Genomic DNA, 18,073 nt, shown 5'->3' with positions numbered 1-18,073 from the left:
ACTTTTAACCAATATTTAACACACCTTTAGATCTTTCTTTCATTTTATCATGCAACCACTTGTACCACCTTTCCCACACCATATAGTAAACTGACTTTTCATCATTTAATTCATAAGTTAATTTAGTCATCTCTGCGCACTCGAGTATTTTCTTAATTGTAAGCTCTTCTGGTGGTTGAATTTTCTCTTTCCAGTACTGTGCGTATGCCAATCTAGCGGCTGTAATTATATGGATCATTAAATGTGTCATTTCCTTTCTATATGGCTTCTTTATTATTCCCAGGAGGAAAATCTCTGGTGTTAATTCAATATCTTCATCAGTTATTTCATATAACCACCTCCTAATTTTATTCCAGTATCCTTTTGCTTCTGGGCATGTCCACCACATGTGAAAGAAGGTGCCTTGACCGTGGCCACATTTCCAACAATTGGGATGTATATTGGGATATATCTTCGCTAGTCTGGCCAGGGCTAGGTACCATCTATGATACATTTTGTAATGGTTTTCCTTATATGCCACCGCTCTAGTCAATTTAAGATTTCTGTTCTATGCCTCCTCCCATTCCCCAAAATTTATATTACGCCCTATATTTTTCTCCCATGCAATTATTTGATTCTTCGTGACGTCTTCGAACTTATCATCGCTTAATAAATAATTATATAGTTTTGCCAGAATCTTTTTATTTGTTCCCATCAAGACTTTATCCAATCCATTTGGTCCAAGTTCTAGACCGTATTGTTCTTTGTCTCTCTGATATCTAGATTTTACTTGTGAATAGGTCCACCAATCTAAAGTTATTCCTTGCTCTCGTAAAGTATCAATTGGTTTAAGCCTTCGTCTAGAATATCTTTATATCTGCCCATTTTCTCCCTCTCCCACCTATTTGGGTGGGTCAGGGCCTCCATCGTTGAGAGCCAATTTGGGATTTTTTTGTAATGTTTTTGCCTAATCTGGGTCCATGTTTGTATCAAGGAATCTCTAATTTTATGTCTATGGAAATGTGTCTTCCTTTTCTTCTCTGTTTCCCAGATGTGGGCGTGCCAGCCTTTTTGCAAGTCATGGCCTTCTAAGATTAGAATTCTCTTATTTTCCAGGGTGATCCAATCTCTTATCCAAACTAGCTTGGCTGACCTGTAGTATGTTTCCCAATCCGGGAGTCCAAATCCACCTATATCTCTTTTGCCCCTTAAAATTTTAATGGAAAATCTCGGTTTTTTCCCCTCCCATATAAATTCTCTAATGATTTTGTCTAATTCTAGAAAGAATTTTTTATCTAAATTTATCAGTATATTTTGGAATAGAAATAATATTCTGGGGAGGATGTTCATCTTAATTGTGGCTATCTTGCCCAAAAGTGATAATCTTATTTTTTTCCAGCTATCTAGGTCTTGTTTTATTTTTCTAATTAGGGGAATATAATTATCGTCTTTCAGGGTCAAACATCTTGATGTAATCCAAATTCCTAGGTATTTAATTTTTTTGGCAACCTGTAATCCTAGTACTTCTTCTATCTCGTTTTTCTGGCTCTCAGTTGCGTTCTTGATCAATACTTTGGTTTTAGTTTTGTTCAGTATGAAGCCTGCCACCTCTCCATATTTACTTAATTCCTCCAATACTTTAGGTCCCGACTCTATAGGGTCTTCAAGGATTAGGGCTACATCGTCCGCAAATGCTTGTGTCTTATAAGTCTCCTTCCTGATCTTCAGTCTTTTATTTCGTCGTTAGATCTAATTTTCCATAGAAGGACTTCTAGGGCCAGAATAAACAGTAAAGGGGATAGGGGACAACCTTGCCTTACTCCCTTGCTAATTTGGAATGTTTTAGTCCTATCCCCATTCACCAGGATACTCGCCTTTTGGTTATTATAGATGGATTTAATCATCATTTCAAAATTTGTTCCGAATTTCATAATTTCAATTTGTTTAATCATAAATTTCCAATTTAGATTGTCAAATGCCTTTTGAGCATCGACAAAAATCAGAGCCATCTGTTTTCCAGGGTGTTCCTCATAATACTCTAGCGTGTCTAGCACGATTCTCATATTATCCCTAATTTGTCTCCCCGGTAAAAATCCGTTCTGGTCTTTATATATCCAATTATTTAAAATCTTTTTCATTCTTTCTGCCATTATGCCCATGAATAATTTGTAGTCCGTATTTAGGAGCGAAATTGGTCTATAATTTTGAATTTGTTTTGGGTCGGCACCTTCTTTCGGCACAAGTGTGACATGCGCCTCTTTCCATGACTTTGGAATTTTATGGTCTAACAGTGCATCATTAAAAATTTCTACTAATTTCGGTTGGAGTATTTCTTCTAATTTTTTATATATTTCCCCTGGAAATCCGTCAGGTCCTGGCGCTTTATTATTTTTCAGTTTGGAAAGGGCTATTTTTAATTCTTCAATTGTAATCTTTCTGTTAAGCATTTCTTTCTCATCATCAGTTATTTGTGGGAGCTCTGCTTTTATCAAATATTGTTCTATTTTGTCATCAGATACCTCTTCTTCTTTATATAGAGATTCGTAATATTCTCTCACCCTATCCCATTTTTCTTCCTCGTTAGTCAATAATTTACCCTTAGAGTCTTCTAAAGTATGAATTATTCCCCTTTCATTTTCCTTTTTTAATTTATAGGCCAGCCACCTCCCCGATTTGTTGGTATTCTCAAAAAGATATTGTTTCGTTCTTTTCATTCTTTGTGCCAACTCTTCTTGCTCCATAATATTTATTTTATGCTTCCACATCATCCAATTTTCTTTGGCTACTTCATCTTCTGGATTATCTTGGAGTTTTCTTTCTGATTCTCCTATATGATTTAAATAATCTTCCAGGGTCTTCCTTTCTTCTTTATTTTTATGTGCGGTGTATGAAATCACGACTCCTCTCAGGTAGGCCTTCATTGTGTCCCAAACTATTGCGCGGGATGTGCCTTTGTTTTCATTTTCCTTGAAAAAGAAGTTTATTTCTTCTTTGAATTTTTGTATACAGTCTTCGTCGCCCAGTAATTTGGCATTAAACCTCCACCTCCGTTGGTATTTTCTCTGAAGAGGCTTCCATCTAATTTCTAATAGATTATGGTCTGCCCAATCGTTTGGGTTAATTACAGCTGTTCCAATTTCTAACCCCAAATTCCTACTGACCCATGCCATGTCAATTCTGGACCACGACTTTTGTGGATTTGAAAAGAAGGTATATTGCCTATCGTTTGGGTGCAGGGTACGCCAGATATCAATTAGATCTAATTCATCGACTAACTCAAAAAAAGCTCTCGGTAAGTTTGTCCTTTTATTTTTTTTTACTTTATTGCTCTTGTGGTCCTTCTCCGGATCCACAATGCCGTTAAAATCCCCTATCATACAGATTTCGTTATATGCCATTTTCACTAATTGTTCATGAAGTTTCTTAAAAAATTCTCCCTGTTTTTTATTCGGGGCATAAATGCCCACTAATAATACCTTGGAATTCCCTCTCTTAATTTCAATCATAAGGATTTTACCCTCTGTATCTTTAAATTTCAGTTCTGCTTCAATTCCTTTTTTTACGTAGATAACCACCCCCCTCTTCTTTTTCTCTGCCAGCGAATCAAATGTTTGACCAAATTTTTTATATTCTAAACATTTACTTTCTTCTTTTTTTATGTGCACCTCTTGTAAACATATTATATCAACATTTTGTTTACCTAGTTTTGTTAATATTCTTTTCCTCTTTTTATAATCATTTAGTCCATTGACATTTACGGATATTACCTTCAAGCCATTCATCTCTATACCCCTATCTGATTATTGGTTCTTGTTTGTTTCTTACGGCCCTTACTGGTCTCGCTTTCTTCTCTTTGGCTTCTTCTTCTGTCTTCTCCTCTACAGTTGCTTCGTTCATGTTCTGTTGATGTGGGGCTACCTCCTCCACTACTGCTGTTTCTAGTTCTTCCTTGCTCCCCTGCTCTTCTTCCGCGCCTCTTAGCTGGTCAAGGAAGTCTTGTGCTGTACTCAGGCTTTCTATTTTAATTTTTCTTCCTTGCCAGGTTATTAGCATCCCTTCTGGGAGAAGCCACCTGAATAGTATCTTTCTTTTATTCAACTGTATGGCCAAAAATCTATATCCCTTCCTCATCTCCCGGACTCTTCTTGGTATCTGTTTTAGAATTATTATTTCTTTTCCTCGGTATGTAATCTGTTTGTCTCTTGCCATGTTGTAAAGAATATCTTTAACTTTTTTCCGTGCGAAGCGGATATGCACTTCTCTAGGAAGCTTGTTCCTTCTTGCATAGTTAGTCTGGACCCTATATATGTCGTCCAGCTCCCTAATTATCTCCTGTTTGTCTTGATGAAGTGAATGTTGTCGAGGACAAAGAGGAAGACCTAGGGGAAAAAATGGCGGAGCTGATAGCTGACGCACTTCATGAAAAAGTTATTTCTGACTGGTCCTTGCACTTTTGATCAGTCCTCGAACTTACGACTGTCCTCATATTTTACGTTTTTGCCCTATCTTGTCACCATGGTGAAGAGAAGCAGTTGTGAAATGAGTGACATGGTTGTTAAGAATGCTACAATGGGCATAAATGATGACCAGTCATAAGTGCGAAGACCGGTCAAAAGTGCGAGGACCTGTCAGAAATCACTTTTTCAGCCCTCTGGGTAGTCCTTTTGTGCACATGGACTTTGACTGGTCCTTGCACTTTTGACCAGATCTCGAATTTATGACTATCCTCACATTTTACGTTTTTTGCCCTATCTTATCACCATGTTGAAGAGAAGCAGTTGTGAAATGAGTGACATGGTTGTTAAGAATGCTGCATGGGCATAAATGTGAGGATGGTCATAAGTGTGAGGACCAGTCAAAAGTGCGAGGACCTGTCAGAAATGACTTTTTTCAGCCCTCTGAGTAGTCCCTATACACATAGCCATGGCCACCCGGTCACAGGACCAGCTAGCCACGCCCACCCAGTCACATGACCTCCAAGCCACGCCCACAAAATAAGCCACGCCCACAGAACCAGTAGTAAAAAATTTAGAACCCACCCCTGGTTGGGGGTCACCACAACATGAGGAACTGTATTAAAGGGTCGCGGCATTAGGAAGGTTGAGAACCACTGCATTAGAGAAATAAAAATCTTGCTGGACGGAAACAACTTTTCCAATGAAATCCCAGCCTCTGTAGGAAAAAGTGAATGAAAGCAAAGACCAAGGAATGAGGTATATCTCTGCATATAGCCAAAGGGGTGAAAATGGGTGTGTAAAGCACTAGACCCAGAGTCATCATTTGTCTCCAACCCCACTGGTTATTGGCCACGACCTCAGAGTTATGAAACTGGACATTTGAGGCTTCTCTTGATATTTGTACGTTTCTTCTTTCAGTGAAAATAACACAAGCAACTAACAGTGGTTTTGTGCTTCAGGTTTCCAATCTAACCCCAAGAAAACTGGTCTCCATTCTCATGTGCTCTCTGAGGGACCCTGCCACCCAGCTTGATCAAGAGGCTTTCTTGCTGCTTTTTGAAGGAGTCAATCTCAGCACTTTACAGGATGCTCTGAATCAGATGAGCATGGAGGTAAGGCGACTGCAACCAGGGCCAGGGCTGATCGGGGAGCATTTCTGCAAGTTCCTGGAGACTATACTGAGCTTTAAGTTTGTTTCCCAGTTTCTCAGTTTATCGTTTGTAAGGAAGTGAATGCCTCACTCAAATGAAGTTTGTGGCATCATTTTCTAGTATAATATAAACAGTGCAGTGTATAGGCAAGAAAATGGAAAGGGTTCATCTATCCATTCTAGAAGAGTCCAAATCACCAGCACCAGATGGATTACATTCCAGAATTCTGAAGAAGCTGGTAGATGTGATTTCTGAACTACTGAACCATATATTTCCAAGATCCTGGAGCACCAGGGAACTACCAGCGGACTGGAAAAGAGCTGATGTGGTTCCCATCTTCAAAAAGGGGGAAAAATGGATCCAGGAAACTATAGACCAATAAATACCAGGGAAGATTTTGGAAAAAAATAAGGAATAATCTGCAAATATCTAGAGACAAGCAAAATTATAACCAGAAACCACATGGGTTTGTCAAAAATAAATTGTGCCATACAAATCTTATTCCATTCTTCAGCAAAGTGACTAAATTAGTGGACCGGTGAAATGCTGTGGACATAATATACTTAGACTTCAGTAAGGCATTTGACAAACTAGACCCCATATTTATGCAATGGGGTACCCCAAGGTTCTGTCTTAGGTCCAGTACTCTTCAACATCTTCATAAATGATTTAGACGAGACACCAAGCTGGGGCAAAAAGCCAATACTTTAGAACATGGGGGGACACACTCTGGACTTGATTTCTGTCTCTGGCCAGTGGTTGAGTGGTCTTATTATAGGGGATATAGACATGAAACCCTTGTCATGGTCAGATCACTCACTCCTTCGTCTGGACCTTCGAACCGCTACACCCTGCCACAGGGAGGCGGAGCCAATTAGGTGGGTCCGCCCCAGGCACCTGATGGATCCTGATAATTCCAGATGGAGCTTGGGCCATTTCCTGAAGATCTGGCACACGACTCGGCCGAGGACCTGGTGGCTGCCTGGGATCGGGCGGCTGGTGGGGCCTTGGATCGAGTCGTGCCTTTGCGGCCTCTGACCCGGTGTCGATCCCTCACGGCTCCTTGGTTCACCGAGGAGCTGAGGGAGATGAAAGGCTGGAAAAGACGCCTAGAGAGCGGTTGGAGGGCCAGTCTCGCTGAATCTGACTGAACACTGGTAAGGTCGCATATTAAGACCTACTTAATGGCGATAAAAGCAGCAAGGTTTAATTACTTTTCCGCTCTTATTGTGTCATCAGAGAATCGTCCGGCTGCCCTGTTCAGGGTGACCCGCTCCCTGCTCAACCCGGGACCGAGGGAGGACCCCTTGGAAGGCATGGCCGAGGATTTCGGACAATATCTGTATGACAAAATTGCTCAGATCCGGGGGGATTTGGACTCTGGGTAGATTCGGGCAGGGTGGTGAGGAATAGTCTTGAGAACGTTATCTGGGAAGAGTTTGACTCTGTGACCCCTGAAGACGTGGACAAGATTCTGGGGAGACTTAGTGTGGCCACATGTTTACTGGACCCGTGTCCCTTCTGGTTAATATTGGTTTCCCGGGAGGTTACACGAGGCTGGCTCCAGGGAATTATTAACGCTTCATTGAGTGAGGGTTACTTCCCATGGCCTTGAAAGAGGCGGTGGTGAGGCCTCTCCTCAAGAAGCCTTCCTTGGACCCGGCAGTATTAGCCAACTATTGTCCTGTCTCCAACCTTCGCTTTGTGGCGAAGGTTGTCGAGTGTGGTCGCACGACAGTTTCCGCAGTACCTGGAGGAAACGTCTTATCTAGATCCGTTCCAGTTGGGTTTCAGGCCCGGGCACAGCATGGAAACGGCATTGGTCATGTTGGTAGATGATCTCTGGAGGGCTCAGGACAGGGGTTGCTCCTCTGTTCTGGTCCTGTTAGACTTCTCCGCGGCTTTTGATACCATCAACCATGGTATCATGCTGCACCGGTTGGAAGAGTTGGGGATGGGGGGCACCATGTTACGGTGGTTCTCCTCCTTTCTCTCAGACCGGTCGTGTTGGCAGGGGGGCAGAGGTCGACCTCGAGGCCTCTTATATGTGGAGTGCCTCAGGGGTCGGTCCTCTTGCCCCTTCTGTTCAACATTTATGTGAAGCCGCTGGGCGAGATCATCCGTGGCTTTGGGGTGAAGTATCATCAGTTTGCTGATGACACCCAACTGTACACCTCCACCCCAGGCCACCCCAACGATGCCCTTGAAGTGATGTCCCAGTGCCTGGAGGCTGTGCGGATCTGGATGGGGAGGAACAGGCTCAGGCTCAACCCTTCCAAGACTGAGTGGCTGTGGTTCCCGGCTCCATCACTGACTATTGGGGGCGAGTTTTGGCCCCCGCAGAGAGGGTGCACAATCTGGGGGGAGTCCTGGATACGCAGCTGTCCTTGGAGGAACATCTGATGGCTGTAGCCAGGAGGACCTTCTGTCAGGTTCGCCTGATTCACCAGTTGCGGCCCTTTCTTGATCGGGATTCCCTCTGCACAGTCACTCATGCCCTCGTCACCTCTCGCCTGGACTACTGCAACACTCTCTACATGGGGCTCCCCTTGAAGAGCACCCGGAGGCTCCAACTGGTCCAGAATGTGGCCGCGCGGGTAGTCATGGGAGCCGCATGGTGCTCCCATACAACACCTCTCCTGCGTGAGCTGCACTGGCTCCCAGTGATCTTCCGGGTGCGCTTCAAGGTGTTGGTTATCACCTTTAAAGTGCTCCATGGCATAGGACCTAGTTATCTTCGAGACCGCCTGCTGCTACCGACGGCCTCCCATCGACCTGTGCGCTCCCACAGAGAGGGCCTCCTTGGGGTGCCATCACCCAAACAATGTAGGCTGGTGACCCCCAGGGGGAGGGCCTTCTCTGTGGGGGCACCTACCCTCTGGAATCATCTGCCCCCAGAGATAAGGAGAATCCAAGACCTTGGTGCCTTCCGCCGTGCCCTTAAAACCTTCTTTTTCCAGCAAGCCGGGCTGGCCTAACACTTTTAAAAATGTTTTTAATTGTTTGTTATTGTTTTTAATCATGGGGCCAAATTTATATATATCTTTTTAATTGTATTTTAATGTTTGTAGTTTATGTTTTTACTTGGCTGTTCACTGCCCTGAATCCTCAGGGAGAAGGGCGGTATACAAATTTAATAATAATAATAATAATAATAATAATAATAATAATAATAATAATAATAATAATAATAGGCTCAAGACCCAGAAGGATCTTGACAAACTTGAGTACTCGGTCCAATCTAAAAAAATGAAATTCAAGGTTAGAAAAGTAAGGTTTTATACTTAGGCAAGAAAAACCAAATGCACAGGTATAGAATAGGTGGTACCTGACTCAATAGCAGTAACTGTGAGAGTGATCTAGGAGTCCTAGTGGATAACAACTTGAATATGAACCAGGAATGTATTGCAGCCACAAAAAAGCCAATGCAGTCCTAGGCTGCATTAACAGAGAGATAGAATCTAGATCATGTGAACTGTTAGATGTTGAGACTCTAGAGCAGTGGTAGTCAACCTGGTCCCTACCGCCCACTAGTGGGCGTTCCAGCTTTCATGGTGGGCGGTAGGGGTTTTGTCCCTACTTTATAAATCACCATTACTGTGGAACCGGTGAGCGGTCAGAAAATTTTACTACTATAACAGAGATACAAAAGTGGGTGGTAGGTATAAAAAGGTTGACTACCCCTGCTCTAGAGTCTAGAAAGAGCTCAGAGAAGAGCAACAGAGATGATTAGGGGACTGGAGGCTAAATCATGATGAATGGTTGCAGGAACTGTGTATGTCTACTCTAAGGAAGAGAAGGACTTGGGGTGACATGACAGCATTCTTCAAATACCTAAGGGGCTGCCATAAAGAAGAGGGGATCAACCTATTCAGACATGTGAGGGTAGGACAAGGAGCAATGGATGTAAACTTATCAAAGAGAGATCCAACCTAGAACTAAGGAGAAATTTCCTGATAGTGAGAACAATTAATCATTGGAACGACTTGCCTTCAGAAGTAGTGAGTGCTCCATGATTGTAGGTTTTTAAGAAGATATTGCACAGCCACTTGTCTGAAAAGTTATAGGGTTTCTTGCCTAAGTAGGGGGTTGGATTAGAAGACCTCCAAGGTCCCTTCCAACTCTGTTATTCTGTTTCATGGGAAATTAATAAGAGGGGGCTTCATTTTCCTTCTGCTTTCCTCTGACGTACATAAAATCAATCAGTTTGCCCAAAGATACTCAAATTAATAGGCCTGCTGTTTTAGATCTCCAGAGACCAGATGTTACCAGCTTTCAAAAGATTCTTGCTGAATGCAGCATGGGAAAAAATTAAGACAGATCCTCTGGTATCAAATGCTGGCTTCCTCTCCTCTTGGTTCCAAGAGACGATGCACTCTTACTTGACAGATGTGAACACCAACATCTTAGACTGCATGACTCAAATTCCAATCACCTGTGATGGCTTCAGAACAATGTATGTAGCAACTATTTGAATGGGTTTTTAAAATTATTTCTTATTAAAAGCTTTTACCCAGCTAAAAGAGAAATACAGAAGTATAAAAGAAAAAGGAAAAAGTGATGAAAAGAATACTTTAAAAAGGGGAAGGATAGTTAAGAAGCTACTTTCACCCTCCTTTACCAACAAAATCATTCTCCCTCTTTCCTCCTAAATGTTACAACAATCTCCTCAGCCCCTGTAACCACCTGAATGTTAGCCACTTTATATAAGACTAATGGAGAGGGAGAGATGACAGGTACAGCTGCACAAATTTGATTTTTTTTGTTGTCAGGTGACTCATTTATTGAATGTTTATCAGAGCTATATTTCAACTTTTTTATCCACAGATGGCTCTTTAGATAGCTATCTAAAAGCTTGCCCAGCACATTACAATGCATTTTCAGTCTCATCACTCTGAATGCAACAATTTCTGTAAAGAATTTGCCCTTTTGCCCTGGTGCGCTTGTCCCCTAAGCCAGGGGTCCCCAACCCCCAGTCCATGGACCAGCATCAGTCTGCACCATGGCCAGCAACCAGTCCGCGTAAACAAGTGAAGCCCCATCTGCAGATACAGGTAGCATGCAAGCCCAGTCCCCTCTGGTATGCGGACAAATATCACTCCACTGGTCCCTGGTGCCCAAAAGGTTGGGGCAAGTTCCAAACCGTACTGCAAAATTCAGAAAACATTTTCTATACTATTTGCATTGTGCCCATTTGCAGCGACATTTGCAAATTATGCATAACCTTCCCAGATATTTTAAATGGTTGTCTAGATATTACAGACAAAATATAGACTCTACAGTAGGGACTTAATGCAGGCTAGAATCCAGATAGCCTACTAGGTTTGAAGCAGGTGGGATGGGAACTAAAATTTGAATCCTAAAGACCACTATCCACAAAAGGAATGTTTGTAGCATATCTATATTCACAGGATTTTTGATTATGTGTCTTCCTTTCATTAGTGTCCAGGCCTTAGACAGTGTATACCCTGATATGGATAACAGCACAAGGCAGTTGGTGACCAGCTGGATTGGAAGATTCCTTACTGTATTCCGTAAGTGAAGGAATGGGAGATACAGAGCAATCTCCCACTCCTGATTCACAGTTGAAATAAATTATAACTCCAGCTACAAAGCACAATTTGGTCATTAGCACAACTTAGCCTGCCTTAGAAATAACTTCCTACATTTCATTGTATAAGAGTTCTTCCCATACTGATTCAGGAGACTAAGGTAAACAAGCCACTACAAGTTCCCTATTGCTGTACCTGTGAAAAGGTCCACTTCCTAAATAAATCACAGATAAATCAGAAATGGGAGATATTGGCCTTAGGTTGAAAAAAATTCAGCTGCTGGAATTCCTGTGGAGAATTTGCTCAGGCCTCTTGCTAAAGAGAACTTCTTTAAAAAAACCATTTACTTGATTCTCCGCCAAGGAGATTGAGTATCTGCTGTTGAGTATGTGCTTAAGTTACTTAGGTGAGGTGGGTAGTATAGAAATTTAATAATTAAAATGTGCTCCATTGTGCACTCCATTTAATTTGGAGATTCTGAACCAGTGAGCTCAGTCTCAGCAAATTATATAATTTGCATGATGGCATTGTGATGCACTCAAGCCCCTGCAGATAGCAGTAACTATCAGCCCTGCCAAAAAATCTACCAGAGGTGCCTGGAAGTGGGGAGTCAGAAAAGTGGCTACATCTGTGTACTCCAAGACTCTCCATTCAAATACATTGTGATGCACATAAAAAAAACCCCAGGTCTCATGGTCTGTGTGGTCAGAGTTGTTGTGTTAATTTACCTGCTTTCCCTTTTCTTTGACTTTGGGTCTGATGATTCCAGCGTGCTAGTTAAGGATACTCCATTTCAGCATAATATCTAGTATGAGCTTTGATGGCATCATATGCATCTTAACTTCATTTCACAAATGTCACATATGTGCTATGTTTTCTGAATAGATGCAATGTCAGTCTCTTATCCTATTCACCAGGCCTTTGGCTCTGCTCTTCAGCCTCTTTCAGCTTGGTGTCCTCTGGATTTAAACTGTGAGAATTCCCAATAATCAGGTGGGTGGGTGGAAATTTTGGGAATTATGACCCAGTAACACAGAAATTTGTTCTACCAACCCAAGAATTCCAACAGAACCAAAGAATCCAACCTAGGTTCCCTCCAATTTCTTTCTATATTCCTTTATATTGCCTTTCAGGGTGCCAGAAAAGATCACCTAAAGAATGGATACAAAGCAACTGGAAGAACTTTCAAAACCATGCCTCCTATAATGACTTCACAAAGATCTGGAGTGGTTTTGATGGGGTAAGGTTGTTTTTCCTTCACTTTATTGACCTTTGATAAAGGGTTTCAACTAGCAAAACCTTTTGAACATTCAACAGATACTATAGCAGCACTAAATAAATACTGTAAGCTTTTTGTTCTAAGGTCAAGGCACTCCAGTCACATAGTTAGGTCGTTTCTTAAACACATGCTACTTCAGCCACAGTGAAAGGTGAAAGTGAAAGGTAATCTTAGGCAGACTTGCTCTTTAAAAAAACAATAAGAATTCTGCATATGTTTGGAAATGTTTTGAAATAAATAAAAATTATCACAAAAAAGAATGCTTATTTGTATCTTGCATATCAGCCAACTGGGCAAATCCTTAAAAGTTCTTTTAAGGCATATATTGGAGGTATTTTATCATCAAAATAATTATTTTTGCTTTTGAGCCCATTGGTCACACGAGGCAGCCAACTAGCTGTGTTGCTCTTTAGCTATTTCAGCTTAATCAGTGAAAGTTTCCTTGAGGGTGCACCATTCTCACTCCCTTCTCTTCTCTTCACATCTTTCTAGTTTGCCGCTCTCAATGTCTTTACTGCTTCCCAGCTGGCCCAACTGATTGTCACTCATAAGGTCCTCTCCAATCTCACCCTAATGGAACCTGTTGCCAAAGCCCTCAGCAGCCAGGATGTCATCTATATAGAGGGCTTCCTGGATGAGTTGTCCAGATCACCTCTTGACCTCCTGCTTGACCACAAAGCTGCATCTCTTGCCCTGGAGACCATTTTGACCAAGATCAACCACAGCTTCCCTGATCTTTGCTCGCCCTCCCTGAAAGACCTGTTTCAAATCAAACTTGTGCGCTTGCTACCTTTTGTTGATACCAAGATAATGATGCTGTTTCCAACTCAGATAGGCTGTGTGGACTTCCATGATATGTAAGTTTGTTCAGGTTTGGAATAAGGTGTGGGGGAGGGAAAGTCAAGGTAGTGGTTATAATGAAGCTTTTTTTTAGTGCTCATTCCATGTGTAACATAGGTACAAATTAGGTGTTACATTTTGCATGATTTTCATATCTGCCCCAATCTGATCCCCTAGGGAAGTAAAACTCTCAAATCCATTTGATTAAAGCAAAAGGTACTTTTACTAAGAGATGCTGATTGCAGTAGATGGAATCTAAAGTTCCCGCGTATCAACACAAAACTAATCCCTTGGTTTCTCCAGCCCTCTCCCCATAGTCCACCCATCTGTAGCCAATCCGGTACCGCCAAAATGTTTTGGGAAGCACTGAGGTGTTTAGACTGGTGAAATTCCACTCTCAGGGTAAACAGCCTTGAATTTGCTGGCACAAACCGGATTCCAAACCGCTCTATTCTTCCTCAGTCATATATCATTTGTAAGGTGCAGAATATATAAATTGAATTACAATAGTAAAATAAAATACACTGTTGATATGATATAAATAGATATGTTAACTTTGAGGTACTCTTTACCTCAGAGGTATGTATGTATATGTAGCACTTCAGTTTTCTTCAGCAAAGAAGCTTGAGTCTCCAGGAACACAACTCCAGTCACTGTTCATGATTCTATAAAGCTCCTGCATCTGTTCCCCAGATCATACAACTGCCTTTTGCAGGCTTGTAGCTATCATAGGCCTCAAGGAAAAGACACAGCTGTTTTCAAGAGTTGCTGATAGTGTTAGATATTGACAGGATGGTTTTCCCTCTGGTCCGCTGTTTGAGCAGGAAGAATGCTTAAATGTGATTGGCTGGGTTCTCCGACAGCTCCCTATAAAAGGGCCGGCTGTCGGAGAGGCTAGCTGCTAGATTGTAAATAGTTGCTGAATAAAGAGCTGTTGTCTGAAGCCTGTCTCCAGTCTCTTCAATCCACCTATCTAACAGATAGGATTAACATTTGTGCCCCACACACTCCAAAGCATCTTTTCAGATTTGAATCAAAAACACTACATACTTTCTAGTTAACCCATTCATGATTTTTAATGGCAATATAACTCTCATATTTTTATGTTCTATGTTCAGTTTCAGGCAATGTTAAATGTGCTTTATTTAATGGAAATATACTTTGCCAACTAGTTTCTGGAAGTAAAGTGATGTAATAATAATAGTCCTAGTGTATAGGATGGTACAACTAGAAAGGCTGATGGGGCAATAATAGAAGATAGTTCTGTTGTGTTTGTGCTGATCTGGAATAATGATTAGAGAAAACAGAAAGCACAGCAGTGTAAAACATAGCTCTGTTCAAAGTGTGGGATTACAGTCTTGTGTTACTTGACATGCAGCATGCAAGCATTCATTTTCTTTTCTTCTTTTGCAGCTACAAAGGTCTAAATTCTGTTTATTACAAACTAAATCCAATGACTCAGCTTGCTGTCTTTCAAAATCGTTTGAATTTCCTTGAAGGGCAGCTTGCAAAAGAAGGTGACTGTTTCTGATATGCTGTGTTTTTCTTGCTAGTTGTTTCCTTCTGAACAATTCCAAAAATAAATTGGGAAATTATTTTGGGCTAGTGCCTATGAACACAAACTTGCTCAGCTTTAACCAACCTCAAATCTTAATGCTGTCTTGAAATGTTTATTTATTTATCATATGTAAACTTCACCTTTTTTAACAGAAGCTCAAGGCAATATACATAGTGCTTCCTCCTGTTTTTCCCAATAGGTTATGAAGCAGGTTGGGCAGAGAGAAAGTCACTGGCCTAAAGTCACCAGTGAGCTTCCTTGGCTGTGTGGGAATAGAACTCAAGTCTCCTAGCTCCTAGTCCCTGCCCCCCTCGCCCATCTTGGCTGCCTTAAGATGTAGGCCAGGACCCAATCCACTAGAGAGATTTTTCATGTGGTCTCCCTTAAAATAACATAAAACTGTATGTAAATATATGATCGATTCTATTTTGGCATCATTCAGTTCCAAAATGTGCATAAAATCTTTCTCATGATTTTGCAGGGCCGTTTCACAAAGAATGTCCTCTTTTTTTGGACAAAAATGTCTCATCATTTCAAATATGTGAACTGACTTTGTAAGAGCTAACATCTCCCATATTGAACCAAGTAATGTTTCACAGAAATTTGGAATAAATAAAGCAGCTTCAACCAAATGTTCCACACATATGAAAGTGTGTTCTTGCTTTGGATGTACAGATATTGTTCCAGGGATGGAAAATGAATTGTAAGGATGGATAAGGTGACAGAGGAAATGTGAGGCAAAGAAGCAGAAATGGAGAAGGACTGGCACACAAGGAAAGATTGGTTAAACTATGATTTCTGTTTAATTAAACTTTCTTGTTTGTGCATATATTGCAGGAGTTGCATGTACATTCACAGCTTCGAACAGTAGAGATTGGCTGCATGAAAATTTTGGACATTCCAGTTACTTGGCTAATTACAGCAACTTTGTCCACTTGAATCCATCTTTCAATGGAGTAAGTACTATTTCTTTCTCCACATATGCAAATCACTTAAGGTAGCTCATCCAAGCTGTCTCCACTTATCACTGGGACCCACAGGATGAACAAAAGTAGGGAATGTAATATCATGTGAGTGATGCAAATTGCACAGTTCATATAATTTGTACAATAACTTCATGATGCAGGTGACATAATCATGACCTGAATTGGATGGCTATGTCTCTTATCCTCACATTTATCTTGGGAAAGAAGTTAGACTAAAAAGTTAGTCTTGTCCAGTACTGTAGCATGGTGGATCAAAAGAATTAATATTGTAGCTTTGCCCCTTTTTTACATGCTTCGTGAGAGTTTGCTGCAGCTCCCTTTGTGGCTTTTTAAAAAATCTTTCCTTGTAGATGTCCTAGGTCTGCTCTTTTTAAATTTGTATATCAGTGAGGTTACTGGTAAATGGTTGGGATATGCCAATCAGTCAAGTTGTTAATTGTTATTTTGGACTTACAGATTCAAATCAAAAAATAAATTGTCTTTAGATCAAAGCTGTGCACATATTGCAAAACTATAATTGTATAATTATAGTCCATGTTGACTGAGATTGCTGGAAATTACCATTTGGAAACATGGGGATGGGCCATGAATGTCCAGGTTATTAAAATTTATAAAGAATTTTAATATTATAAAATTATATTATAGACCTCATCAGTTGACACAAGGGAAATAATTCTCATTGTTATTTTATTACTGTCTGTTCATCCAACAAATATTACAGTGAGTTGTCATTATTACTACTTATAGTTTGAAGTGCTGGATTTGCTAACATCAACCCAGGTTGGAACCCTGGTAGTCTTGTCTGGCATTTTGACTGACAGCTCGAGGATGAATGCAGAGATGGAGGCAGCCAATGTGATGAACATTTTCCAAAGTCGAAATGTATCTGAGCTCCAGACTTTTCTCCTCAAAATCAGTGCACTTGCAGAACAGGTGAGAGAAGATTATCTGGTATACTATTTTAGCAAACCAAAAATCATTACTGGTTTTTATTTTAGTTTTTTTAAATGTATTTGACAAAGTAGACCATAACCTATTTCTTGGTAAAAAAAAAAAAAAATGTGGGATAGACAGCATCACCATCAGATGAATTGGTCTCTGGCTGACCAACTACACTCAATGTGCAGTCCTCAATGGAACAACATATGCATGGAGAGAAGCATGCAATGGGATACAACAAGGCTCTGTCTTAGGCCCAATACTCTTCAACATTTTCATAAATGATCTAGATAAGGAGATAGAAGTGGAACTCATTACATTTGGAGATGATACCATCTGCAAAGCTGGTGGGAAATCTAACAGTTTGGAAGATAGACAAAATTTATAACGACCTTTACAGATTTGAACACTTGACCCTATCCAACAAAATGAAATGCAGTGGTGCGAAAAGTAAGGTTTTGTACTTAGGCAAGAAAAACCAACTGCATAGGTATAGAATAAGTGGTACCTTGCTTGATAACAGTAAAACTGTGAGAGGGATCTAGGTATCTTAGTGGACAATCACTTAAATATGTGGCAACAGTGTGCTGTAGTTGCCAAAAAAGCCAATACAATTCTAGGATGCATCAACAGAGGAATAGTATCTAGAACACATGAAGTGTTAGAACCATTTTATACTACTTTCATAGGACTCCACTTGGAATACTGCATCTATACCATGATACAAAAAAGAAGCTGATGTTCTAGAAACAGTGCAGAAAAGAGAAAAAAGATGATTAGGGCAGGGGTGAAATGTAAAATTTGTTGCTACCGGTTCTGTGGGCGTGGCTTGGTGGGTGGGTTTAATGTGACTGGGTGGGCGTGGCCAACTTTTTTTTTTTTTTAACTTTTCAAAGCATTTTTTCTACTGCTTTGAAAAGCCTCTGCCAGTCAGGGAATTCAGCTGGGATTGTTAGAGAGGCATTTTAAAAAATACCTCTCTGCCGATCAGGCAACTCAGGTGGGAGTTGCCAGAGACTTTTCAAAACATTTCTTTTACCACCTCTTCGGCCAAGAGGTTGTAGAAAAAAATGCTTTGAAAAGCCTCTGATGATCCTAGCTGAGCTGCGCCATCATCAGAGGCTTTTTTTTTTTTTTACTTTTAAAAGCATTTTTTCTTTGGAAGAGGTTGTAGAAAAAATGCTTTTAAAAGTAAAAAAAAAAAAAGCCTCTGATGATCGTGCGACTCAGTTGGGCATGGGGGGGGGGGGCGCAGGGATTTTTGCTACTGGTTCTCCGAACCACCCGCTGCCATCGCTACCGGATCGAACAATCCGGTCCAAACCAGGAGCA

Source organism: Pituophis catenifer, unplaced genomic scaffold, assembly GCF_029215685.1.
Source record: "Pituophis catenifer annectens isolate HBS135680 unplaced genomic scaffold, rPitCat1.0.hap2 SCAF_16, whole genome shotgun sequence".
Classification (NCBI taxonomy): domain Eukaryota; kingdom Metazoa; phylum Chordata; class Lepidosauria; order Squamata; family Colubridae; genus Pituophis; species Pituophis catenifer.
Note: the sequence above shows the minus strand (reverse complement) of the source record.